This window comes from Adiantum capillus-veneris, chromosome 18 (genome assembly GCF_014529385.1).
Source record: "Adiantum capillus-veneris isolate H3 chromosome 18, ASM1452938v2, whole genome shotgun sequence".
Lineage (NCBI taxonomy): Eukaryota > Viridiplantae > Streptophyta > Polypodiopsida > Polypodiales > Pteridaceae > Adiantum > Adiantum capillus-veneris.
The window spans coordinates 120,341,093-120,354,614 of NC_140948.1; positions in this window are offsets into that span (position 1 = coordinate 120,341,093).

A 13,522-nucleotide genomic window follows, 5' to 3' on the forward strand; every position below is an offset into this window, starting at 1 on the left:
TGTGTATAGTGTACATAGCATTTAGATTTCTATTTAAATGAATTTTTTTTGTTGAGTTGTTTTGAGATTTTGTTTGTTTATTATTAAGAAAAAAATAAAAAAATCCATAATCTACATGAAGAAAAGACTGACGAGAGGCCTGAGCACTACAAAGAGAAGAAGGTACAGGAAAACGATGAAACTTCATGAAGTATGTCTCAGCAACCCATACAACAGCCGAAGAACTTGTCACAAAGCAATGTCAACATGCAACCGACAAGCCATACAAGTCAGAGTCGAGAAGCTAAGCCACAAAATGAGTGAGGTGTTAGTCCCAAAGCTTCAAGTAATATTCTCTGTGGTCTAAGAGTCTTGGCTATTCTAGGCATTGTTCAAGCTGGAAGAGTTGAGCATATTTACATTGTGTCGCTCATGTTGGTATAGGTGAGCAAAAGAGTCGAAGTCTAAGTACTTAAGTCTGGTGAAGTGAAGGAGAAGGTCCAAAAGACACTCACGTACTGAGCACAGTGAGATACGAGTGGAGAAACTTCTACATCGACAACCCTTCTTGGAAAGGTGGAATCTATTGAGACATCTTTTGATGTCACATGTGCTACATTTATTCCTCGAAACACCTATCATCTCCTTCTTTCACATTGCATGCTTTTGTTGACAAATTTCTCATATGCATATAGAGTGTCCCATAATTGGCACTTGCATCAGGCACTCTTTCCGTGTTTCACCCAAGCACTCACCTTTCATGAACATGTACTTCACGTTCAACTCCTCAACTCCAATAAGAGCGTATACCAAAGGCATTTTTTTCCCACCGGGTTTTTGCCCTTTCGTCATCCAGGTTTTAGACCCTAATCTAAAGACACCTATCACCATCCTCTTGTACATATTCCTTCTACATCAACAATAAGGAAATGCTACTCAAATCAATTGACAAATGAATTGGAGCACCAATTTCAGATCATAGCATACTTCTCCTCAATGGCGAGTCAAAGAATGGCCTACAATGACAAAGCTGCAGACAACACTAACAACATGATTGCACAGGAACAAAGAAGTCCCCAATGAAGAAGAGCAGACATAAAAGTAATCAGAGGATCTCAAAAGATGAATGGTTATGATGATAGATGTCCGCTCTAATGGATCAGAGTTCTTGTTGTGGTTCGACAAAGTTACAAGCAGTGCAACAAATGAAGCCAAAACGACAGCAAAGACCACATCGCCATCGACAATCAGGTCATGTCGGGGACGACATGAACGCGGAAGGGGGGAGTGTTGACCGCTGGGTCAACAACACAACATAACTCAAGTTTCGTACCAAAGTCTTATCTTTTGCGAGTTATGAAATGCTGCGGATTATGGCTATAAACGTCATTTGTAATGAGTAGTTATTCTAGTTTCAGAAGCCGGGGTGCAATGGCACTTCCAGATTGTAAATACAAAGCCATTTGACCCTTTCAACCCCATTTTTGGTTAAACCTAAGGTAGCCTTAGTATATAAGGTACCTAGGTCATTTTATAAAAGAGACTTTTATCATAATCAAAACTGTAGCGTTGCCGTCTACTGTGTGTGAGGCAGAAAGAGAGTGAGCGTGAGCTTTATCCTCTCACTACGCCCGGCTCGCTCAACACATTGGAGATTCGACTGCACCATTGTTGTAGGCTTGAGGAGAGCTACGGGACAACGCCAAGCATTCCACGCGAGACGAAGCGCACACACCGACGCATCTACGAGCTATTTGTGGTTGTAAGTGTATCAAATGATGTCTGTTTTCTGTGTGCTAGTAGTCTATAGAATCGTGGCGACATAAGCTACGCATAGGTACCCATAAATTTCAGTTTCAGGCACTTTCAAAATTCTGCTCTGTCATCCTTCGCGTTTTTTGCAGATGGGTTTAGAGTGAGGGTTTTGAGTGTAGAAGCTTAGGGACAGGTGTATCCTAGTGAGGGGATGGTGTTCCTTAAGTTTCGTATGAATCTGGCATGATTAGGTGAGTTACCTTCCGTATGTGTGTATGTGGCTAGGTGGTGTAGTTGAGAGCAGTGAGGTTCTTGATTGTGGTTTAGTTGGCCTTCCAGAGTGTTGTATGTGTAGGATGGTCTCAGCCTGACAAGCTAAAGAGATTTCCTCTGTATGCCTATCGTGTCATCTGTGTCCTCGATTGACATTATGTTGATCTAGGTAGTGTTTGCATGCACTTCATGGGTGTGTGAGTCGCTCCTCCAACATGCGGGCTGTCTTTCTATAGGGTATCCAGTCCTGGAAAAGAAACAGTATAAACATAAATAAAAGTAGAAACAATAACTATAGTTTTTGGGCGTGCAAACCTTAAACCGGCAAAGTCAAAGACTATAGTAGCTGTGAGCAGGGGACCAGAAATAGAATCTACGAAGGACCACCTAACATCAGTCAACCGGTCAAGGGATTACAGACTGTGGGTCCAACTTAGAACTCAATTTCGAAGAAAATTTTCAAAGCCAGCATCCCAGTTTCTCTAGAAAGAAAAACCTTATGTATAAGATGTGTGTGTAGCTATTTTAATCTTAGATAATAAGACATAATTGAAATTTTACATTCAAAAGACAGCTGGCAATGGAACAAAGAATAGATAAATACAAAAAAAACTCAGTATTAGAATCATTTAAGTACAATGTTTGTAGGAAAGAAATCCCCTTTCAGTATACAGATAGTAAAAGAACTTCCCAAATCATAAGTGAGTGTTCCATCCAATGTAGGACGACTTTCCAAAGTCAAAAAAAACTTCCAAGATAAGATAGAGTCCTTACCTGCATCCATCCAAACAAGACAACAATTCAGTTAGCCTTGGATGTGTTTTATAGGTATCAATGGACTATACCAGTTGTTATCCATGTCCATCTTACAAAACTTTTTACCTTTTACAAGCTAAGTCCAAAGTAAAATCATTTATATATATTTTCTCTCTTTTTTTAAAAAAAACACAGTGTTTTGAGTCAAAGAGAACCTTCTTGTTTTAATTATCTCTTCTAATCCAAGTATCAAATTTTCCCTTTTTTTATCCCAAGTGGTATATTCCTTCAAAAAACAAACTACTTGAGTTATAATATGTCCAATTAATGAGGTTTTATCAGTAAACAAGCCTAAATACTTTTTATCGAGTATGTTCTAAGTTTAGAATTGATAATGTTTTTTATTTCAAATGCAGTCCAGTTCTTCCTAATTTAAAAAGTCACTATATAGCTAGCCAAAAGGTAGAGGCCTAGCCCGTCTAACTGTTTTAGAATCAAAAAGCAACGACAAACAGTGAATGCAAATAATGTATTGCCTCGAACAATCCAAATAATACCGATCAAGTCTATACATAGAATTCCACCGAACCATATTCCCTCCAAGGTTCATCAAAAAAATTAAGCAACATTAACTCGTACATGGGCCAAAAAGTATATGGTTAAAAAAGCTCAATACGCCGCCTTATACGGAGGGTTTTAACAGATTGCATAAGCGACAGACATCATGATACCCATTTATACCAACGACAGTATCAGTTGTGGGGATAAATACTCATCCGGGGTGTACCGCCTTTCCAAGCCCAGATCGGGTACTTACTATACAAATGTCAAGCCAAGCGGCCATATACTTACCTTCCAATTCAGTGCACCAAAAAACCCCTTTTCTTAATCATTAATAACCCAAAATGGTGGGTTTTTCCACGCTTACGGCTACAGTAGCCTTGATGCCAAGTATAGCTGATAGTTCCCAATCAGATGCCCAGTATCACATAGTCCCCAGTGCTTTCGGTGTTAAAAAAGCCAAGAGTAACCCCATTTATAAAAAAAAAACCAGTCTGACGGGATGAACCAATGCTGTCTGCAAATGGTATTAACCTGCAGAGGCTAAAAAATTCCCAAGTTCCTTGGTAATCTCAAGACCACATACCAATTATAGGAGTAAAATTGAATCATGCTACGCACAGTGTTTAAAAGAATGATAGTAGAAAAAAACCAGTTAACGACGGGTGTACTTTAGAGGTCAAAAAGCCAGTCCTTATACCTCATATGATAACAAGCAGTTGATGCCAGAGGCAAAGTATTTTGAGCAAAGTACATACCGCTATCATGCCACTATCCGACATCCGTTTATACTTACCTTGTTGTGCCAACCAACACCAGATGTATGCTCAATGTAAAACCATAGCAAAATTCAAAAAACCGGTAGAGAAGTAAGCATGGGAAGAAAAAATTTTGAGAAACATGAGTGGTGGGTGAGCTCCATAGCTCCTTTTTTGAAGCAAGCAGTAGGTTTTTTCCTCACCTGTTTATATAGGGGAAGGAGGAGGGACTGCCAGTCCTATCAGCGGGAGCCATAAGTGAGCCGGGCCGCCATCCTGGAGAATGTGTGTGTGTGTGTGTGTGTGTGTGTGTGTGTGTGTGTGTGTGTGTGTGTGTGTGTGTGTGTGTGTGTGTGTGTGTGTGTGTGTGTGTGTGTGTGTGTGTGTGTGTGTGTGTGTGTGTGTGTGTGTGTGTGTGTGTGTGTGTGTGTGTGTGGTTGCTCTGTTCGGCGCGCAGATACCCATGAGTGGGGAGATCCACAGCGAGGATGGTGAGGCCGCCTTCGTGGTGTGATGAAGAGGGACTCCCAAAATGCAATCATGCTCGGCCACGCCAGAGATAGTGATATTAAATAGATCCTAGGTTAATTACAAGGGCTATGCCCCATGGTGTTACTAAGCAGCAGTGTCATTTAAGTAGGATCCCGAGTTTTTTATGCTACTCCTGTTCAAAGAGTAGTGTGTATTGCAAGAAAAAACCCAACTAGTCCCAAAAAGAAGGGCTAGGTCAATGTGTGGGGGGGTTTTTAAAAATAATTAGAAAAGTCAAGAATAATATAGTACCACAATGTGTGTGTGTGTGTGTGTGTGAGAGAGAGAGAGAGAGGAGGGAAGTGTTTTAAATGTCATCAAAACAATAGAGAGAGAGAGAGAGAGCCAGTCGATGGTCTTTCCTCAAATCTACACCGGCCGTGATGCCCCACTTTGCACACATGTTGTGGTGGCTGTATCCGAACTAGCCTACCAACAGTTGAAAACCAGCACACATGCCATGGCGACGAGCTTACAAGCAGTGGCTCAGACATGGGGTTGTTTTATGCAATGGTTACGAGTGGCTGAAACTTTACACATTCCCAAAGTTAGTAACACACCGTCTTACCATCGTAGAAAATTAACGGCTAGGAGGGAAGCAAATTCCATTGAAAGCGGTAACCACACAATGGAGAAGCGGTGGGCTAAAATCCAAAATAGTGTTGGACATCCACATAATCTCCATCAATCGGGGCTCCTTTGTAAGTGCATGTGTGCACCATAAGAGAGAGAGGTGAGATAACAAATCTACTACACTTGAGTGATAAAAAGGTTATTCCAAATTTCTCTTCTTATTCATACACACTCCTAGGAGAAATCCTTGAATGAGCAGTGAATTGTGATCTCGAGTTGAGATCCAATGTGTGTGTGTGTGTGTGTGTGTGTGTGTGTGTGTGTGTGTGTGTGTGTGTGTGTGTGTGTGTGTGTGTGTGTGTGTGTGTGTGAGAGAGAGAGAGAGAGAGAGAGATTCTTGCATGATTATGGTCTCTACTTTGCATCATGCCTTTAGTTGAGCATGATGACACATGGAACACATGAAAAGATAAATAACTTAGCTATCTTTCTAACTTGCTTCTTCATTATTGTAGTTTAGGTGATAATATGCACATCTCTTACATCTTGGGCACAAGATACACACAAGAGATTGGTTCTGAGTAGAGATGTAATCAAGCCAGAGAGAGAAGCAAAGCTAGAAGAGACAATCACAAGAGATCGGTTCTGAGTAGAGATGTAATCAAGCAAGAGAGAGAAGCAAAGCTAGAAGAGATAATCACAATCACATTTTCAAAGCCAACCCCATGCGTGAGATTTGAAGCCACATGATCACGTTAGCTATTATTAATAGTGCTTGACAAAACCATTTTCCTCAAAACTTAAAAAACTGACATAGGGAACATCTTAAATTTTGATCGATTATTTATGAAATTTTGACAATAAAGCCTAGTTTAAAATTGAGAGGCATTCAAAAATTTGTGGATCTCTTTCTCGGTCACCATGTTAATGTATGCCATGTGTACCATCAAGATTGGTGGCATTGCTAGCCAAAGCTAGAGGAAAGGTTGACCAAGGGGACTCGGGACACTACAAGAGGTTATGTGCACTTGTGACGCTTTTAGCGCCGGAAATACATTGGGTTTTTATACTGTCCGGCGTCGCTAAGACCGTTGCTAAAAGCGTCGCTATGGGAACATTGCTATAACCGTTGCTATACGCGTTGCTTTATAGCGACGCATATAGCAACGGTTATAGCGACAATTGCAGTCGTTCTATAGCGATGCTTATAGCGATGTAGCAGAACCTTATATAGAGATGCTAATAGTGACACCCGAGAGTAAAAAATTTTGGGTGGTAGGGCATGTATTGAATGTTTCCATAATAAAGTATACCTAAATGAATCCAATATAAGCACAGATTCACCTTTGAAAGAAAGTACAAGGTATAGACCGAAAGTAGTCATCCACAAGACAATACAACCATTAACTCCATCATGCATAGTATTGTTTGCAAAATAAAAATACAAAACTGACAAAAGTAATTGGACGAAAGTAAATTGACGAAAGTAAATCAATGAGAATTATACACATCATAGACAAATCACTTGATTGTTAAGCTTTGCAAATAGAATAGTTACAACACAATTGTCATTCTGTCGCAAAATACATGGTTTTTTAATAGTTACAAAAAGACGTATACACGTCATCTCATTATAGATGCTATGACAAAAGAAAACTAATGCTATCTGGCTACGGCTATACTGACGTCGTCTAATCAGACGTCTCATCGCATCCAAGCGGCGTATCTGTCGGATTCTGTAGAAAAAAACAATAAAACTTTCTGTAAGTATAAACATATAATTACAAAACAATCTATTTTCTTAGCTTATCATTAAAATACAACAAATGTAAAAGAGTAAAGTGAAATACTAACCATGCCGCCGCGAGAAATAAGAATGTCCATCAGGGCGTTTAAGCCATTTCTGCTTGCGTACTCACGCTCGTACGGTGTGGGATCACATCCTGTCATCAACCACTGTTCAAAACATACAAAGAATCCATTATGTTAAAATTTAGAAGTACAAATAGACGTAACTACCAAACCTAAAGAGCAATGCAAAAACACTTGCAAAATTGCCCTCAAATGATGGCCACCCGCCACTCCCCAAGTGGTGCGAGCTCCTTGTCTCTACTCGCGCTTTGGCTACCTCCTTTTTTGCTTCCACTTATCAAGATTCTTGCGTGCTGCTCGCTTCGCATTCTTTCAATCTTCTTTGGTCAGCCAATCTGGTCTGTTCCACCCATGCTTTATTGCTTTTTATACTTCAGAACGCTTGTGCTTGCAGTATTCGCGCATTCGAACCTTCATCAGGTCTTCATTGAAGCGCTCATCCCAACTTGACACGATAAACTCGTCATGCAGTATGCTGATGACTCTGTCTTTTAATTCATTTGTCACTTCACTCCAGGTGTTTAGTATGTAGTGTCGAAACACCTGAGAGCAAAGACCGCGTTGCACGAGGTCACCTTCTTACCTTCGTCATCCAAGATAATATCACCGCTGATGTCGATCGAGTACGACAAGCCCTCTCTCTCTGACGCGTGAACCTGGGTGTCTTGGCAGGGGTCTCTAGCAACGTCTCGATGGGGGTACGGATGTCACGTGTCTCCACTAGAGTCTGGGCCCCGAAGCGATGAGTGTGACTGGGGTGACTCCCGGAGGAGTAGCTAGTGGTGTGTAGCCAGGAACGGCCGATAGCCGCGCAAAACCTGGCGTAGATGGCGATGTCGTGGCTGGTGTAGGGGCAGACAAAGAAGGAGAAGATAAGGAGCCTTGTTGAACACGAGGCGTTGTCGAGACATCAGTGGCGGTATTCCCACAGCAACCGTCGCCGCCACCACTAGAGCGTCGGTGCCTAGACAAGTGTGAAGATCATCTCGTCGACACCGAAGCTTCAGAGCGTGTTGAATGCTCAGAAACAGAGGAAGACGCTGGAGGAGTGGAACAACGTGATGGTGCTTCAGAGCGATGACTCTCCTCGTACCACCTCCTCTGTTGGGGTGACAAAGAAGAAAGAAACTTATCATCATCCATACCTGCATTAAACACATGAACATTTAATCTTAATATTGAATGGAGAAGAAAACATGGACAAGTTATAATCTATACTATAGATAATAGGGAGAGGGATTCCTTTGTAGAGAGAGAGAGAGAGAGAGAGAGAGAGAGAGAGAGAAAAGTTATGTCTTAAACAACATACCTTTTATATGTTGTTGTGACAAGACACTCTGGTCTAAATTAAATTTCTTTTCTATTTGCCATAGTTTTCTCAATTACTTGCGACAGATCTTTATCTATCACGAGAGAGAGAGAGAGAGAGAGAGAGAGAGCGGTATGTTTAATCTATTTTTGTATATGCAGGTTTCTATATTCTTGGGTAATTGCAGGTTCTCGAACTCTATCAGTATAAGTGATCATCGCAATAGTAGTCTAGCCCCAACAAGACGGATCACCTCCTTCGCGATTGCAGCCTCAGTCTCCATGGCACTCAGAGCGCAGTGTTGCGTTGGCCTCGAGCCTCGAGCCGACGTAGTCGGCATATTAGACTTTCACGACACACCGAGGAGTATCCCTGCTTGTGAGACTGCTCATGATAAAGCCTTTAAGGATTATGTTATTGCTACGCTGCATCAGGAGTTTCCAGCTCCCTCTCTGGAGAATACTCTCGCATTGAAGTATTTGTATATGTTTGTACATCTATAAGTTCTTAATGGTGTGTTGTCTTTGTTGCAGGACCCTTACATGCAGCCATTGAAATCGTAGGAGCTAGCCGAGTGTGTGTGTGTGTGTGTGTGTGTGTGTGTGTGTGTGTGTGTGTGTGTGTGTGTGTGTGTGTGTGTGTGTGTGTGTGTGTGTGTGTGTGTGTGTGTGTGTTAGATTGAGAGGGAGAGAGAGAAAGAGGGGAAGGGAACATTGTTGGGGTATAAAGCCCAATGTGGTCGCCCAGGTAAGTGGGCCGCCAGGTATGTACACATATTCTTTTGTAAAAACCTAATAAGAACTCATTATGCTCTACACATTACAGTAGAGCGAGTTCACCATATCGTCGTGTTCTTCTTCTCGCACTCTCTCTCGCGTCGCACTTCCGCTCGTACTCCTTCAACTGGTAGCAGAGCTCAGATCGAGGCTCGGGGCAGCACTGCAGGAGGCTAGAGTCACCAGCTCAGATTGGAGTGAAATTCGACAGGTGAAGACACGGCCCCAAATCCTGTGGGCAAGCCCGAAGGGCTAGGTGTTCTCAGAATTTCATTCTGAGGTCATCTCGGCCACCGTTCGGCTTCGAAAAAGGTCTGCGCAGGCCATTTTTGACTACGTGGTCTCGACGGGTACAGATCCGACTCTGCAAATTTGGAGTTTTTGGCCTATGACTGCAGGTGTTGAGGATATCGAAACTCCCAGAGTGTTGATTTGTGGCTGTCTACACATCGAAGGACGGCTCACAGTTCTTGGAGGCGTGTCACATACGACACGGGTGCATCTACACACAGACTGTAGGCGACATTCACTAGTTCATCAGGTAGCTTGTGTTTGTTGCTTGATATTTCAGATTTCATCCTGACATTGCAGGTACTTCCACATGGGATGTATTGTCAGAGATGATGTATGTCTGTTGAGGGTTTGCTGGCTGTGAGTCACGCAGCAAACAACCGCCGCAGCGGTTACAGCATACAGTGGGAAATTTGTGGATGTATGACTTTGTGGGAAGTCTATGTACTGTCAGATTTACTGCAACCTTTGTTGAGGGTCGAGTGAGGTTTTATTGACTTGGGGGATTCTAGAATGTTGAGATCCTTTCGGTGATACAGGTCTTGGAGCGATCCCTCGAGCACCCTTAGATAGGCAACTAGGATGTATTGACTGTGAGTTAGACAGTTGGGATTGCATCTTTGCTTTACTGCCGTTGAGGCATTGTCACAGTCTATGCTTACAGGACAGTCAGAGACAGTACAGGTGCAGGACAGGTTTACCCACAGCTTACAGTGTCAGAGAGACAGTGTTTTTGAGCTGTTTTTTGGTCTGTTTTTTGAGTACACAAGAGCCATTTTACAAAGGAGACTCTGCCGAAATTTATGCAGAATCTGAAGCTTTCTTGGTTCATTTGACAGGTTGATATTGGTTCAGAGGTCAGTTTACAAGGGAAACTCTGCCGAATTTTTCCCAGGAAAGTAAACCACTGTGAAGCGTAGCTATGGCTAGATCACAGGACACTGCTCTTTACAATATCAAGAAGCTGGATGGAACCAATTTCCCATTGTGGAAGAAGCAGATTTGGCACATGTTCGTACAAAAGAAGCAGATAAAACCTATACAGCTCAAGGGGATAAAACCAGAAGATATGGACGAAGATGAATGGAGCGAAATGGATGAATTGGCACTTTCTACCATTATGCTGACTTTGGCAGAAAGCGTTTACTTCAATGTAGCAGACGAGATGTCGGCTTATCAAGCATGGTTAAAGCTGAGTGATCTTTATGAGAAGCAGAGTGCAGCTTCACAGGTATACTGGCTTAAGAAGCTTGTTGACTTGAAGATGAAAGAAGGGACACCTATGTCCAATCATCTGAATGAATTCAACACAATCTACAATCAGTTGTCAGCTCAAGGTGTCAAGTTTGATGAACCTGTTAGAGCTATGTTCCTGTTGATCACATTGCCGGAAAGTTGGGACACTTTTCGCACAGCTTTAGTAATTCTGCACCTCCAGATGGTTTGAACATAGCAGGTGTAGAAGGAAGTCTGCTTATCGAAGAAACCAATAGAAAGACAATGGACAAAGGCAAAGGAACAGCCTTAGTTGTCAGGGGAAGGACCAAAGAAAAGTACAAAGGTGGAAAGAGGAATCAGTCTCGTAGCAAGTCCCGCAGTGCTAAAGGCAAGAGTGACATAGAATGCTACCATTGTGGCAAGAAGGGTCACATGAAAAGAGACTGCAGAGAATGGAAAGCAGAAAAAGGCAAAGAGAAAGCTGAAGACCATGGTGAGAAGAACAAGTCCTCAGTGAAGATTCAAGAAATAAATGTGACAAACATTGTTGCAGAGGATGACAGTCTAGTGTCAGGAGACATCTACTTCTTGAAGAATACAATGGACTCGGCTCTTCTTACAGCATTTGATGAAAATGCACTGAGTGACTGGATTATAGACTCAGGGGAATCACTTCATGTGTCTCCAAACAAGGAGTGGTTTACCTCTTATGTGACCACTAAAGATCATGTTCGGCTAGGCAATGGGCAGACATGTGAGATCTTAGGTGTTGGAGATGTTCAATTGAAGTTTCAGAATGGCTCTTCTTTCACGTTGAAGAATGTGAGACATGTTCCCGCAATTACAAAGAGCTTGATCAGCACAGGTTTACTTGATGATGCTGGCTACGTCACCACTTTTGGACAGAACATGTGGAAGATATCCAAGGGTTCTATGACAGTAGCACATGGAGTAAAGTCTGGAGGACTTTATATGATTTATGTATCAAATGTCTCTAAAAATGTAATCAATGTAACCGAGCAGCCGAACGTTTCTTTGTGGCATAGCTGGTTAGGACATATGTTCAAGAAGGGAATGGAAATCTTGTCTCGTTCTGGTTATTTGCCTGGCTTTTCATTTAATGATTTTGAATTCTGTGAAAATTGTCTTTATGGTAAGCAAACACAGCAGCCACATAAGCATAGAAGCAATAGAAGAGATACACAGTTGCACTTGTTCATAGTGATTTGTGTGGACCTATGCCTAACCTATCTCTAGGGGGAGCTTCTTACTTTATGAAATTTATAGATGATTACTCGAGGAAAGTATGGGTTTACTTTCTCAACCACAAGGATGAAGCGTTTAGTGTTTTCAAAACGTTTGTGACACTTGTGGAGAATCAGAGTGGCAAGAAGCTTAAATGCTTACGCACTGACAATGGTGGAGAGTATGTTTCAAAGGCCTTTCATGACTTTTGTGAGTCAAAAGGTATAAAACGTGAACTTACTGCTCCTTACAATCCTCCTCAAAATGGTGTTGCTGAGAGGATGAATAGGACCATACAAGAGAAGGTCAGAAGTATGTTGTCTAATGCACAGCTGCCAAATGGGTTTTGGGCTGAAGCTGTATCAACAGCTATTCATCTTGTAAATAGATCTCCTAGCAAGGTTTTGCAGAAGGATTCAGTGCCAGAGATGGTATGGTCATGCAAAATGCCCTCATACAAGCATCTCAGAGTCTTTGGCTGTGAGGCATATACTCACGTTCCAAAGGAATTTAGGAACAAACTTGACCCAAAGAGTAGAAAGTGCATCTTTCTAGGCTATGGTAATTCTGGTGAGATGGGGTACAGACTTTGGGATCCCGAATCCAGAAAGGTTGTCCGCAACAATGATGTTCACTTTAATGAATCCAAATATCATTCTAAACCAGAGAGGGTTGAGGAGATTAGAAGAGTTGTCTTCCAAGAAGATGGACCTGCACGTGCAAGACAAAATGTCAGGGCTCAAGAGGATCAAGGACAGGATAGAGTGGAACCACAGGTTGTGGCTGAGCCTAAGCCACCTATTGTGCGTAGATCTGGACGTGTCACGCGACCTCCTGATAGGTTTGTTCCATCTATGAACTATGTCATGTTGACTGATTGCAATGAGCCTTCATGTTACAAGGAAGCAGTGCAAATGAAGGACTCCGGGAATTGGCAATTGGCCATGCAGTCAGAGATGACAGCTCTTCATAAAAACCAGACATGGAAGCTAGTTAAATTACCACGGGGCAAAAAGGCTCTACCTTGTAAATGGGTTTACAGGTATAAGATCACCGCTCATGATAGTCAGCCAAAGTACAAAGCAAGGCTTGTTGCCAAGGGCTTTAAGCAAGAACAAGGCATTGACTTTGATGAAGTCTTCTCTCCGGTGGTCAAGATGACTACATTGAGATGCTTTCTTGCATTGCTTGCCATATTAGATTTGGTGTTGCACCAAATGGATGTCAAGACAGCGTTCTTGCATGGTGATTTAGATGTGGAAATTTACATGCAGCAGCCAGAAGGGTTTGTTGAGAAAGGCAAGGAAGATTGGGTATGCCAATTGTTAAAGAGTCTTTATGGCTTAAAACAATCACCGAGGGCATGGTACCATAAATTCCACAAGTTTATGCTTTCTCAAGGCTACAAACGTAGTGAGTTCGATCACTGTCTATATACAAAGAAGGCTAAGGATGGTAGTTGGCTGATCCTTATTTTGTATGTGGATGACATGTTGATTGCTGGCAAGCACTTGGAAGAAATTTCAGCTTTGAAGTCAAAGATGGCAAAATCGTTTGACATGAAAGACATGGGTGAGGCAAGTCATATACTTGGTATGCGCATTGAGAGAGACAGATCAAAGAAG